The 15,052-nt window shown below is 36.8% G+C and overlaps 1 long non-coding RNA gene across 2 annotated transcripts in view; it reads right to left on the bottom strand.

Moving 5' to 3' along the window:
- Window positions 1-15,052, bottom strand: part of LOC139039768 (uncharacterized) — a 61,725-nt gene that overhangs the window by 33,705 nt on the left and 12,968 nt on the right. The window contains exon 3 of one of the 2 annotated variants that reach the window (XR_011497045.1): window positions 5,145-7,540. The exons of the other annotated variant lie outside the window; for it this stretch is intronic. This is a non-coding gene — a long non-coding RNA (uncharacterized lncRNA). Of the gene's footprint in view, window positions 1-5,144; window positions 7,541-15,052 lie in introns of those variants that run through there. 2 annotated transcript variants of the gene reach the window in all.

Raw genomic sequence — 15,052 nt, 5'->3', positions numbered from 1 at the left:
TAAAGAAGTAGAGGTCAAGGAAATAATATGCAATGCTGGGAATCAGAATGGTATGGGACTTTATACCATAAACACTGGAGACTGGAAGATAATGGTATAACGACATCAAAATCTGAAGGAGAATTATTTTCATGGTTTTATTTTTTTCTTGAGGAAGATTGGCCCTGAGCTAACATCCACCACGAATCCTCCTCTTTTTGCTGAGGAAGACAGGCCCTGAGCTAACATCTGTGTCCATCTTCCTCTACTTTATATGGGGGACATCTGCCACAGCATGGCTTGACAAGCAGTGCATAGGTGAGCGCCCGCGAACCCTCAGCTGCCGAAGCAGACTTGTGAACTTAACTGCTGTGCCACCAGGCCGATCTCTGAAGGAGAGTTATTTTTAACTTAAGAGTGTTATACCCTGACGCACTTCAACCACAAGTAAAGGTAGAATAAAAAATTTCAAACATACAAGGGCTCAAAAACATGTTTTTCAAAACCTGCTCCCCAGGAAGCCAGGGGAGAATGTGCTTCAACAAAAACAGAGAGCAAACCAGGAAAGAAGAAAATGTGGGCCCCAAAGTGGGGCAGAACATCCAACACAGGAGAAATGCCCAGGGGATGGTGCTGAAAGCAAAGGCGAGGACACTGAAAGGGAGCGCCAAGACGCCAATGGAGCAGCAGAACTGGGGAGCGGTCGGTCAAGACCGGCCTGAGAGGAAATTACCCTGGCACTGTGGATGGCGCATAGCGGTGATATGATGAGCCAGGATGAGAACGACCAATCAGGGCTGCCACAGAGGCTCAATCCCCGTGATGCAGACAGCTCAGATGGGATCAAAACGGATCCTCACAGTAGCATCACAGCACTAGGTAGAATGTGCTCAGTCACTTATATGTTTGGGGGTGGCATATGTTTTAAAGCACTGATTTTCATATGACGTAATTATATTACAAATCGTATGGCTAGATAAAGGTGTAGAAACAGTTAACATTACTATATTCTTGAAATATTAATCCAACTCAGGTCAATTCCAGGACATTCCAGGTACATAATTGCCTTTTTTGTTGAACTTCTGCTTAATAAGTGTATAAACCACATGTAAGACCTATTCAGTCTTAAGAAAAATAAGCATAATTATGACTTCCTTTCATTTCTAATACACTAAAGGTTGATTATCATATTTAAAATATAATAATTTTCTTTTATATATATTTTACAAGTTTAAACAACCCTATTATATATCATTTCATTGGCATTATTTTCTGGGGTTTTGTATGTGAAAAAAAAATTGGAGGAAAATAGAATAGTTTCTAAAATGCATAATAATTAAAATAATTGAATAAGAATGATAATGTAATTTTACAGAAAATGATTCATTGTCAATTCATCTAAAGTTGGGTCTCCCTGTTCTTTCTACCTTCTTTTTAAGTACTTTTTGCTCATTAATAACTGTATTTCAAACCAGGATGTTATAAAAAAAAGGGGGGGATATTTTTATACCACTTAATTTTAATTTTATTTTCATTTTTTGCTTTAATTTTATTTTAAATAATACATTGATAGCAGCTTGCAGGCACTATCAGGGGTGAGAGAGTCTATGCTATTGGTCAAAATGAAGCCTTTGGATTATCTCTGAATCTAGCAGTCCTTTCTTCCTCTGCATTATTTTCCTTTTCTTCACCCTCATAGCTCACAAATTTGGGAATTTACTATAATATGTATTGATGTTTTACAGCATCTTCCATCCTTATAAGAGTATGAAGATGTATTTTTTCTTTACAGAGGTGGATTGAATTAATTTTTTTGAACTATCAGGCAAAACTATCTCAGAATCATAGGCTCTTTGCAGACGTCTCACAGTAAGCCTTATTATTTACGAAGTCACAAGCCTCAAAAACCAGGAGAACTCACACTGACCTGGTATTACTTCTAGATAGAAATAGCGGTCTTTTGCAATGAGGTACTCCCCCACCCCAAAGAAGAAGGCATCATAAAACAAGGACGTAAACCACATGTTGCCTAACAGGTTAGTAAAAACGATTATGGGCTTTGATACCCTGGTTTAACCTGAGTGTGCAAAAGCGGGAGAGACTCAAATTCTCTTCGGGTAGGAGTATAAATTTGTCTCAGGAGAATTTTGGCAATATGTATAATGCACAAAAATATATATATGGATAAGGTTTATATTATACTGTTGTTTATAGAAGCAAAAACTGGAAACAAAATGTCTATCTAGATAAAGTGTAGTACATCCAACAATGGAATACTATGTTATAATTTGAAATAAAAAAGTAAGTCTATATTCACGCTCCTGAAAGGACATTCATAATATACTGATAAGTAAAGAGGTCAAAGAATATACTTTATTCTGAAAGTATATACACCAAAATCTTAATATCGATACAGTGGATACTGATATTTTGTATAATTTTAGTTTTACCTAATTTTTCTAATTTATGTCTAAAATTCTCAGTTATTATTTAAATTATTTAACAAAGAAAAATTATATGCTATAAAAATGAAGAAACTGAAATTTCTCATGAAGTCCTGTGTATTTTTCATGAAGCTAGGATGATTTAATACAACAATGTGCTTTCTAAAAATTGCTTGAGATTTTACAATGGTTTTTCTAAATAGTGCTGGTGGACTTGTCAGTGAAGGCAAAAAGCCCACTGATTTGATCCCATCCTTTGTTACTGAAAAGCTTACAAGTACGGCGATTAAACACAAGAGCACAGAGAGCATTCTTGGTATTATTTTGTTCATCCTACTTCTTCAGAAAAACAATAAACCTCTACTTCCCATCATTTAGAGTGTACTGACTTTATTGCTTTGTTTTACCAATTGGCCCCTTTTTATTTATGGGTATGGACCTAAACAGGTTTATAATAACTTCAGATTGCGCTCTTTAAAGTCTGAATCCTATTCAAACAGCCACAGTATCATGCTATTTAATGACTTTGAAGCTTTCATTGTATAAATACCAAAAATAAAAATGGATTACAGTTATTCTTGGATATTTGGAGAACCGCCAGAAGTTAAAAGAAGCCAGTTTTCTCTGTACTGTTTTGAGACTAGTGCCTTTTAGCCTTTTGTTTTAGATTGAGAATATAATGAAATCTACGGACTCTCTTCCCAGAAAAATGTTCTTATACACGTATAAACATCATTTTATATACAATTCCAGGTATTCACAGAGTCCTCTGAGGCACATTTTTAATGGACAAATTAGAATTAGTGGGTGAAACCAAGAGAGAAGCTGAATTCATCTCTATGTTAGAAAGGGTTTCTAACAAAGCAGAATTTTCCAACGATGTGCATTGCTTCATTAAGTACTCAGTGAGGATGATTAAGTATATTTTGGAAGATTGAGTGAAATGGTAGAGAAGGAATTCCAACCTCCAAATTGAAGTTTGGCAAGATGACCTCAGAGAGCACTTTAACTCTAATTTTTTTATTATTGGGTTTAAATAAAGATAAGGTATTTAATCCAGTAAGCAGGCTTTAAGAACATGAAGGGAATTAAAATATGTACTACTGCACTACTCTCTCCCACTCTCTATTTTATCATCACAAAGACAATACAAGTGTTTGGTGTTGTCTCTCGGTCCTTCTTGGGACCTCTATTTCAAAATGGAGGTCTGATCACAGGCATTATCTCTTTCCACCCCTACAGACTCTTAAATTGATAGTAAAGAAAATAAAGCAGTGTAAATTCCACAACAGTGAAGAAAATGGTGAAGATGCAATCAACGGGCAAGAAACTCATATATTTCGGAAGAAGAAGAAATGAAAAAAGACGAACCAGAAGTGACACTAAGCTGGAGGCTGGAACAACTGGGAAGGAAACTGCAGGAGACAAAGTCAAAGAGAGATTGAACCTGCTCAAGGAGACTCTTGAGTGACTTTGACTCAGGGACCGTGAGCTTAGCAGAGAGATGTCTGCCACCACCACACGCAATATCCCTGCTATTGGGCTCTTAGCTATGGATGAAAGTTACGGGGTTCTTCTCTGAAGAAACTGCATCATCTCTGTCTGAACAACCAGCACAACTCTTTGAACGAAAAGCTGTAGAGCAGAGCTCTCCTTATTCTGGCATTTAGGGGTTTCTGGTTGAATGGCCGCTCCCACCCACTCGCTCTGCCATGAAGTCTGCCGAACTTTACACAACACCAAGCTTCCTATTTACTCCTTCTTAAATGGGAGCACAAAACCAGTATTCAATACGGACTGGAGGATATCTGCAGCATGATAGAGAAAAAAACAACAGAAACATACAATTTGTATATCATAATAATGAGAATTTGTTTAAAATCAAATATGTTTTTTCAGAGACTGAAGAAGATAGAGTATCCATAAAATAAGAATCATATGCCATGAAAAAGAAACAATCTGTGAACAAGAAATAGCTTTTAGAAATTAAAAGTTATTGGAAGATTATTTAATTAATTGAAAGTTAATGTTTAATAAAACCTTCTAGAGTGCATAGATAGATCGTATGAGATAAATGATAATTGTGCACAAGGATCTAGTTGGAATCTATAACAGCTGACTAAAAAGTGATCTCAAAAAAGAATGAAAAGGTAAATATGCAAAAGTGCAAGGCAAGTTTAACAATTATTTTTAAATTAAAAAATGATGTTCATAGCTAAAGTTTCCCAGTGCCCAGAAATGTGCTGGACAATGACAAGCACCGTAATAGGGTTCTACACAAATGAAGTTGTGATCCACTCTATCCCGGAAGTGTTTAGAAGTCATCAAATACTGTACATGTGGACTACTCGGTTTAACACGGCTGAGAATTCAGGATAAGAGGGGGAACGGTGACTCCAGGAAAAGGGACAGCACATACAAAGCTCTGGTGGGGGCAAATAATGAATATTTTTTCTTCAAAAATGAGGGTTATTTAAAAAAATTTAAAATCTCAGCTACTTCTCTAGTGGCAGAATCTCAGCCACTGTGAATCAAATTCACTCCAGTTCAAGAAATTCCATTTTCAAAAATGACCTATTAGAAGTTTCTAGTTAAAGAAGTTGATAAATTGAGTTGTGTATAACAAGTAACCATAAATTTCACATTCCTTATATAATACACTAATTTAATTTAACTTAATGATCATATTGATTTATCCATAAATGAAATTTGAGGAGCAATTAAGGTGAGTTATTACATCTTAAATTATAATTACTATTAAATCAGGCTTTTGGTTGAATTTTGTTATTTAAAAGTAAAGAAGTAATTACCTGATTCTTCATGCAGTATTCTCCAAAGTCTTCATTACTATCTTCTGCACAAACCACTAGAGGGCAAGACAGTCTAACATATAAGAGCAGATCTAATTTCATCCAACAGAGGGCAGTCACACACCCATCAGGCAAACGAGTCAGCATATTACATTACATTTCAGCTCTTCAGATCTGCCACTTCCTTTGGGGATTATAAGGGGAGGGGAGAGAGAAAGGAAGAAATGACACCACCTTCTCAATAAACAATTCATTGGCCTACTTTTCTCAAATTGTGAAGCAAGCGAGTTTAATAAATAATTTCCTTTTTTCTAGATTTAAATAGTTTAACTTTGAAATGGAAGAACCACAAGTTAGGAAGATAAATCTTAACAAAGGGAAATGAGAAAATATTCGAAAATTATTTCCAATCAAAGGGACCAAGTGTTAACAGCTTTATTTTTATGTACAAACGTGATATCCGGCTACTTTTAAAGGCTAAATAGTGAATCAGCAGTATAAATAATTCTTTAGTAAACAAAAACTAGAGAAGGCTATAAGTGAAGTGACAGACAGGATTAGCAATTTCTCCTGCACCATCCTGAAGAAGCAGCCTGAGTTAATAGGAAAAGTCAAGAATCAGGAAGCCTGGGTTTTATCCCTGACTGCTATCCATTGACTGTGTGACAATTAGGAGGTTGGCCAACCTCCATAGCCCTCAGTTGCCTCTTATGCAAAGTTGTGGGAGTTGTGACTTAACTGATTTCCACATCTGGCTGGTCATGGAAAACTTTGCTTTACCAGTCTTCAGATCTGCTAAATTAGAACTGAATCTCCAGAAATGAAGCTCAGCGACATGTTTACATAGACATATATATGTACAACTTAAATACATATACACACACATGATAGATGCATGACAATATATGATATGTATATATACATATGCATGTGTGGGGGCAATTCTACGTAATTCTGATGATCTGTCATTGTAAACATTGGGGTGAATGATGGCTAAGTTTCCTTTTTCGCTTTAAAATTCTATGACTATATGATTAGTTGCATATCACTCATCTGGTATTTAAGGTATATTTTTCTGGCCCAACACTAATAAAAAGAACAAAAACTCCATCACATTAAAGAAAAATAGAACTCCAAAAAGATCAATTTGGAGACAAAGTTTCCAAGAGCCCTATTGATACTTTGGTACTTTTTTCACTTTTCCTCAGAACTTTCATTTTTTAACTGAATAGTTGTTAATTACTACTTTTGATAATATGTGTCTGCAATTGATTATGTGCATAATCATGTTGACTTTATTATTATCATTATTACTAACATTATTACTATTGTTATATCTTGAATTGGTAATGGCTAATGGCCGCAGGAACAACCTTATTGTATATGCTCTGACTCTGGGGAAAGTGGACGAATTTCTCTGCTGTAAATTATGATGTCATCAGCACAACTGAAATTCTACTTTAGGACAAAGCAAAGGAAACCAGACTGAGCTCAAGAGCAATATCTGAAGAAAGAGAAATGGATTCTGCAAACGATTGGTAAATTTCTGTCTAAAGCTTACCTTTTCACAATCCCTCTCCAAGTAGGAGGCTTCACAAGCTTAACCTGACCTTAGATGCATCAAAGAAAACTTTCCTGTAAATTGTCTAACTACCCAATTAAGTCTAGTGACAGAAGATGTAAAAGGATTACATTTTTGGTGAATATGTTATTTTTTTGGATGCACAATTTGATCACAGGGGCATGTCAATCTTTGCACTACTTTAGTGCTCTGGGAAGCACTGTAGAGTCTTGTGGGAGTCTATGTTAACATAGTAATTGACATAGAGATGAGATGCCTTATTAGACACGAGTAACTAGGGGGCCGGCCTGGTGGCACAGTGGTTAAATTCGCACATTCGACTTCAGTGGCCCAGGGTTCCCCGGTTTGGATCCTGGGTGCAGACCTGCACACTGCTTGTCAAGCCTTGCTGTGGCAGGCATCCCGCATATAAAGTAGAGGACGATGAGCATGGATGTTAGCTCAGGGCCAGTCTTCCTCAGCAAAAACAGGAGGATTGGTGGCAGATGTTAGCTCAGGGCTAATCTTCCTCAAAAAAAAAAAAAGAGAAAGAAAGAAAAGAAATGAATGACTAGCAACCTTAGAACCAGAGGTGATATTGAAGGACAATCAAAGGCAATGATGTTCTCACTAATCTTCTGCTTTAGTCACCACATTATTTTTCAGTCAGAGTCTGCATAATTTTTCCACAAGAAGATAGGAGAATTTATGATTTTAATGATTCCATGTGACATTTCTTCCTGTTTCTGTGGAAGAACAAAGCAGAGTCATTCAGAAATCAGATGCTATGTAAACAGTTTCCTTTCACTTCTCATGTTTTCCGACTGATTCTCTATCCCTCCTCACTTTCAGTCTCTCTCTCTTTACTGGTATTAAAAAGTCCTCTTCTTTTAATTTTGGACTAGTATTTAAAACACGTATTTCTACTTCCAGATAATGCTTTAAAAATTATTCTCATATAGTAGCAGCAAAAATATAATTCTGCAATGCCAAAGGAGCTAAACTGAAATCAACAGTAATTCAGTTATTCTGTTTTGTTTTTAAATGATAACTTTAAAATGAAAACAACTTCTAAGTAGCTATTTTACCAGAGTAATTTTTGTTTGGGGGGAACAAGCTACAATGTTATATTCCATGCCCTTTTCTGAAAGTGTTCTTCAAGACCCCAGAAAATGAAGTACTTCACCAGACCAGAAGATGAGCAGAACAGAGCTGAATTAATTGGGGTAAATAGCACTCCCACATAACATCCGATTCGTGCCATATCCTGCGGCAACTGGAAATACAACTGTAATTTTTAGATCTAATGTCATAATAAGAGATTAAGAATGGTAACGTTTTACCACTATCAGGTAAACTTGTGAGGCAATTTCATTTTATGCTAACTCGACTTCCTCGAATTACCTAGTTAGTAAATAGTCACTATTAGTTTGTCCATTAGGAAAACCAAGGCTGCGGGAAAGGAACTCAATATTCAAAAATTATGTCATTGTCTGAACCATATACTGCACATCAGAACTGCTCAAATAATTTGTTTTCAACCTAAACATATACCCTCAAGATAAAGTGTCTGATTAAATCAAGCACCACGCCAAGCCGATGAGTGTGTTCTTTCTTCTTAGGTTCAAGTTGTCCTCTTTGTTCTGGATTCATGAAACAGCTCACACACGCTTAGGCTGCCACACACCTCTGTAACAGGTGGATGGACTTCTTGGTATCTCCTCTGCTCTTCAATTTCTGCTTAATCCATGTACTATGATTGCCAGGAAGTCTGGCTTTCCAATTGGGACAAATGGTGCCTCTTTAGTTTTTCAGATCTAGTTAGATCCTGATCTTTATCATATGAGGAAAGAGAAACAACACATCTGGATTCCTCACCCTCCTACCAGCTTCTCTAATTTCACATCAGTATGAGATGTTTAGAAAAGGAAAAATCACATATAAAAACTTTAGACTACACAGAATCTAAACATAATCATAAAACAGATATTCTGAAAGTCCATTCTAAGCACCATAGTGAGTGTTTCTATTTTGGTTTTAGTTTGTTTTGATGGACAAGTCCTGGAGCATTGCTCACTAAATGGCTGTCTTCTCCACGGAAATACTTTATATCACTAATTTCTAGGACTGTGTAATATACTGCACCAACCATAATGTTCCTCTGAGGATTCAGTCGTCTTTGACTCTACCAGACGACCACAGTCTGATTTAGCACTCCACAGCACCCAGTTCTGAGTCACGAACAAAAGAGGCATGCCAATTCACAGCCACCTGGAATTTATGTTCTCTCCTGCTTTTGTTCATTCTCCCACCTTGGCTCCTCCTTTACCTAAATGATTTGAAGAGAAAAATTCAGAAGCCCTTCTAAGGTATAGAAATACAAACAAATCTGAATCTGTTGAAGAGATAGATTTCCTTACTTCTTGGCCAAATTTAGAAGGTGAGCCAAAGTGAGAGGAACAGGGCATTACTATATTTTTTGGAAAGCACTTCTCTGACAGTGTGGGCAAAAGGGATGTGACAGCATCCAACACACCCTGTATATGCCGGCTTTGCTGTCTAGAGAGCCATCATTAACATGCAAATATGTCATACATAAATATGAAGCAGTTACATCAGCCTGTGTTTTAAAAGGAAGCAGATATAAAGTAGTGAATTGGGAAAAGGCACAGTGCAGGTGTCCCAATACCACATGTTGTCTACGTTTCCCTCACTTATACGGTAGAATAATCTTACATTGTTAAAACTCTGGAGAGGGTCTTCAAGAGTTTGGATCATCTATTTCATTAATTCTTGAACTATGATAGGGTGGACTAAACTTGTGCCTCATCAGATATTAGAACAGACTGATGAGGTTCCTGAGCTCTGGAATCAGACTGCCAAGACTAAATCAATCTCTTCTACACGCTAACTGGCAACTTCGGCTAAGTTTCCTCATTACTCTAAGATTCTGTTTGTTCATCTGTAAAACAAAAACAGAGTAGCTGCATCATAAGATTATTGTGAGCTAAACCACTCAAGTACAAATGCCGTACCTGGCATTTAATAATTCCTCAATAAACATGATTACTTGTATAATTTTTCTTTGTTCCTCTAATACTTGCAATCAAAAGCAAGGAGAAATTCCTTAGCATCTGGGTCAATCAAAATCAAAATGGATAATCAACTGTGAGCTGACTTCAAGTGATGAAATATTATGGCTATGAAGCCAAAATACCATCAAATCGAGGCAGTGTGTTGATGAAAAAAGCAAGGGAATTGGTGCCAAGGGAGTATTTTTAGCTCCAGTTTCTCCAATTACCAATTACCGAGTAAGTCAAACTCTAAGGCTCAACTTTCTCCTATGTAAAAAGGAGTAACACACATTTGTCATGGGAATTAAGAGAGATCATTTATGTAAAATTAAAACTATGAATGTAACGTTGAGTAAGATAAATTTCATTCACTTTAGGAGACAATAAGAAACAGGAACAAACAAATAAACTCCAAACCCCACATGTTCAGCCTGAGTCCCCCCCTCCTCTGGGGAGGCTTCCTTGCTTCTACGGTTTCCTCTCCCCCAGGGCCATGTTAGTTTACTCTTGCCTCTTTTGTTATCTTCAGGCGCACCTTCTCATCTGTCTCATAATTAATTGCTTATGAGTGTATGGCCTCTGGCAATGAAGCATGTCCTATTTGTTTCCATATCCCCAGCACCTAGCACACAGACAAACTCAGTGAATGGCACTCAAAAAATGATTTTTTAATAACTGACTGAATGCTTAAATTAAAAAGATGTATTCTCCTGACATTAGTGATACGATATATCATTTCTTAGGATAGGCGGCCGAGAAAAAAAGTTCCATACCTATATTTACCTAACAATATTGCCTTCTACATATATATCTCCAGCTGCATGATTCCCCACATTGTCTTTATTAGAAATGCCACACTAATATTCCAGAGTGAAGCAGACATCTCTTTTGCTGGGTGGATAAGGACTCTAGCCTACTGGCGGCACTCAAGCTGCACAGCCGTCTGGAAAGGAAACTTGGACTTCTGTAGTAGGGCCAGAAAAGGGGCATTAGTTTCATGGATGTGGCACTCATACAACTGTGTTGGAACAAAGCTGGCTGTGAATCAAAGCCTGTGCTTGTCGGCCTGCCCTCCTGGAAGACTTTTTGTGTTACACTGGCTGAAAGAGACAGGCGGGGCTTTTAAGAGACAAGCAGAAGAGAAGATAGAACGTCATTTAAAACACATTTCCACACTCCTCCCCAAGTGAAAACCCAGTAACTTTGAGTGGATCCACGCCAACAATGTTCAAGCATTTCTATACATGATCAGATCACACTCATCTCATCTCGACTTCCGTCACTCGTGAACCATAGAAGGGCTGTACTGTCTAGGGTACTGTAAGCAGAGAACCAGCCCTTACACTCAGGCAGAACAGATTTGGGTGGAGAGTCCTGGTTAACTCATAAACAATTTAGAAACTGAAGCATTTAGCAATTCTTGATTAAAGGTTCAAGTCCCTATAGCTCTTTGCCAATGAAATATAGGGTTTCACTGTTTTCAGTAACCATGATTTGGAAATCTTGGAAAAAATCTTACTTCACAACTAGACAAAACCTTAATATTTAATCAGCTGACTTAAAAAAAATGCTTATGAAGACAAACCTTAGTAGTGATATGTGTATGAAATGCTGTATATAAATCTCTGCAAAATATTATCCCTCTGAACTAAGAAAAGACAGGTCTTGTAGCGATAGTGGCTAGGAAATTCAAACCAATTTTGAAAAAAGAAAAAATAGGAATTTAAACCAATCGCATTGAATGTCAGAAAATGAGTTGTAACTTTCCTTTAATACATAGCTCATTATGGCTCTCCAAATTCTAACTCTTCCACATTTGACAATCCTGAAGCAGTGTAACCAATCACGTCTTCTTTAAGGCTGATTTTATTACCCGAGAAGGCTTAGTGATCTGACTATCGAAGCCATCCCTTCCCTTCCATTTAACGCGTCCAGCGAATGCGCTGTATGGCATGTCAGAGGCACAGAATGATGGTTCACTCAAAGACCTATGCAAAATTTCGTGAAAAATCTGGAAATAGGCCCAAAATAAACAACTAGGAGATTTTATTCAACTCCAGCCTTCTTAAGATCAAGGCCTGGGTCTTAACCATCTTTGAATTCCCAGCACTTAGGACAGGTCTCCACACTTAGTAAAATCTCAAAAGGTTTTGGTCAAGAGCATGAAGGGACTGATTAAAAATTTCACAAAAATAAAAATTTTTCTCAGTTCGATATATGCTTCCAGAAGCAGCATCAATTCCGGAAGAATGGTAAATACATCACTCTGTTCTTTACATTTTGACTTTTAAGTACCCCACCACAAGGGTGAAATGTACCTTTACAGCACGCCTATCTTGAGTGAGCAGAAAAGAGATTAAAGCGTGGAAAAAATGAAGAAAAGCTACTCGGGATAATGGGTGTGCAGAAGACGTGAAGGCCGACGTAAAGAGGAGAAAGTTCCAAGCACTCCAAGGGAGGGAAAAAGTAAAGTAGCAGAACTTAGTTTTATCACAAAATCAACCTTATTCATTTATAAAGAATTTCCTAAGGGATTTTTTTTTAACTAACAATCGATGAAAAGATCTTTAAAGAAGAAAAAAGAAATGAATCACTTTAATTCAATTCAATAAAAGCTTTGCTTTATTTTCTGGGTAATAGATTCCCTTTGCAGGCCCTCCAAGGGCAGGTCTCTGTAGTCAGCATAAAGTGAAGTTGAGCAATTATTTGTTGAATTTTAATTTAAACAGTTGTAGATCAGAATAATTTAGGTCAATTATGATCAAGGGTTCATGCCAGCGTGAGAGCCTCCAGAATCTGAGTTAATGATCCCCTCCCTCAGTGTGGTAGTGAAAAGAAAATTCGATAAGAGGTCAGGAGAGCTGGATGCTTTGTTCAAATTCACCATTTAACGAGCAACTGTTAGCCTCTCTGGGCCATAGGGTTATCATCTGATCACTGTAGATAATATTTGCACAATCGAGATATTCTGATGAGTAATGAAACACTGGACATAAATAACTTTGTAAATAATAAGTGCTATGTAAATATAATGAATTCACTGTGAAAACTCCCTCTGCATGTCATCCCATCATGCTTTGTACAGGTTGCATGAACTTTTCTTTAGTAAGACTTTTTTTTTTTTTGGTGAGGAAGATTGGTGCTGAGCTAACATCTGTTGCCAATCCTTCTCTTTTTGCTTTAGGAAGATTGTCCCTGAGCTAACATCTGTGGCAATCTTCCTCTATTTTGTATGTGGGATGCCACCCCAAGGAAGGCTTAATGAGCAGTGTGTAGGTCCAGGCCCGGGATCAGATTCTGCAAACCTTGGGCTGTTGAAGCAGAGCACCTGAGCTTAACCACCATGCCACTGGGCTGGCCCCAGTAAGACATCTTAAGAGATATGGCTGAAAGCAAGGTAGTTCTATATTAAAATATAAAAGCAAATGTATTGGAGAGGAAAAAAACAGGCTCTCATGCACATGCGTTAATATAAAACAAAGCACTGTTTCGAAAAATCATTTCCTCAATAGTACTCAGATTCTTTTAGGGCATATAAATACCTGTATGATTTAACATTTCATGATAATAATGTATAATTTGTCATTTACCCATAATAAATGGCCTTTTTTTCCAATGGAAATAAAATTGTTTCCATTTTACTAACGTTAAAATTTTATAAAACCAACCTTTAGCTCAGTATGTTCAAATTCATATATAAAAGCAGCTCTTTTAAAAGTTGGAAATGTCATTAGGCATTTTGTGTGCAATGAGTGCTTAGAAACGCACAATACTGCCTTTTGTTATCATTAAGGATAACAGTAGTTTTCACCATAAGCCATGAAAATATTGGCAGGAGTATCAGGCCTTGTTTAGAAATTTTGGATTCATCTGAAACCTAAACTAAATAAAACTAGAGTGGGTGAGTCCACATGAACCAAAACCCCCAAATCCTGTGAATTTTCCCCCAAAATTTCACACCACTTTAAATCCTCCCCCCATGCATGTGACTTAAACAACAAAAACATTCTCCTAGATGCCAAGAAGTTAAACCAGAATCTTTACTATCCTTTTAGTGAGAAACGGATATTTTATTGTTCTTGTTGCTGCTGCTGCTGCTTTTCCCGAAAGTTTGTTTATAGTGAGGGTTCTATTTAGATTTCCTTTAGATCTAATCCTTAAACATAAGTCACAAAAAGGAATACATGAAAAATACAGCTGACATTGTCCAGAGAGAGGGAAATTGTCTTTTTTTTTTTAAAAAAAAGATTGGCACCTGAGCTAACAACTGTTGCCAATCTTCTTTTTTTCTTTTTCTTTTCTTTCTGCTTTTCCTCCCCAAATCCCCCCAGCACATAGTTGCATATATTTTAGTTGTGGGTCCTTCTAGTTGTGACATGTGGGACGCTGCCTCAGCATGGCTTGATGAGCGGTGCCATGTCCCCCCCCAGAATCAGAACCAGGGAAACCCTGGGCCACAGCAGCGGAGCACGCGAACTTAACCACTCGGCCATGGGCCTGCCCCGAAATTGTCTTTTTATAATTGAGGTATAGGAATATTTTTGGACAGTCAAAATTATTTCATAATTAAGTTAAAAAATTATTTAAGATTAAGATGAAAGTTATGATTAAGATGAAAAACTATTTTCAACTTGGCTTTTTAAATGTTATGTCTTTTTTCCCCTCCTTCTGTATTGATATCAAATAAAACACTATTACTTCTGTGGATGCAGTAATAATATCCATCTTCAGAGTTGGGCTTGGCTTCAAAACTACATTCTAATATTAAAGATTGACAATCTTTTACTACCAATTCAATAGAGACTCTTTGCTTATTAAAAAGTACAAACATATTAAAATATGCATACTATTTTATCTTAAACAATCTGGTATTATAGAATTCTACTTAAAAAAAAATAAAAGGAAAGATAATCCTTTGGACAAAATGGGACTTTCTCTTTACTAGGAAATTGGAGAAAGACTCAGAGATCCTCTAAATCAGCAATTTCATTTTACTCCTCAAGGATTTCTCGAGCTGCTGCCCTGAGAGTCCATGTCTGCTGGATCATAAGCTTAGTGCTATTTAGAGGCCATTATGGCTGCTCTTGAGTGCACAGAAACTTCAATTGAATATAAAGACAGACTATCCAAAAAAGTCTTAAGTGTACTTAGGAAATATATTTTACAAGAATTTTCAATAGTTTT

The sequence above is a fragment of the Equus asinus genome, chromosome 22, assembly GCF_041296235.1.
Source record: "Equus asinus isolate D_3611 breed Donkey chromosome 22, EquAss-T2T_v2, whole genome shotgun sequence".
Taxonomy (NCBI): domain Eukaryota; kingdom Metazoa; phylum Chordata; class Mammalia; order Perissodactyla; family Equidae; genus Equus; species Equus asinus.
The sequence above is the reverse complement of the archived record's forward strand: the minus strand, read 5'-3'. Positions and strand labels throughout refer to the sequence as shown.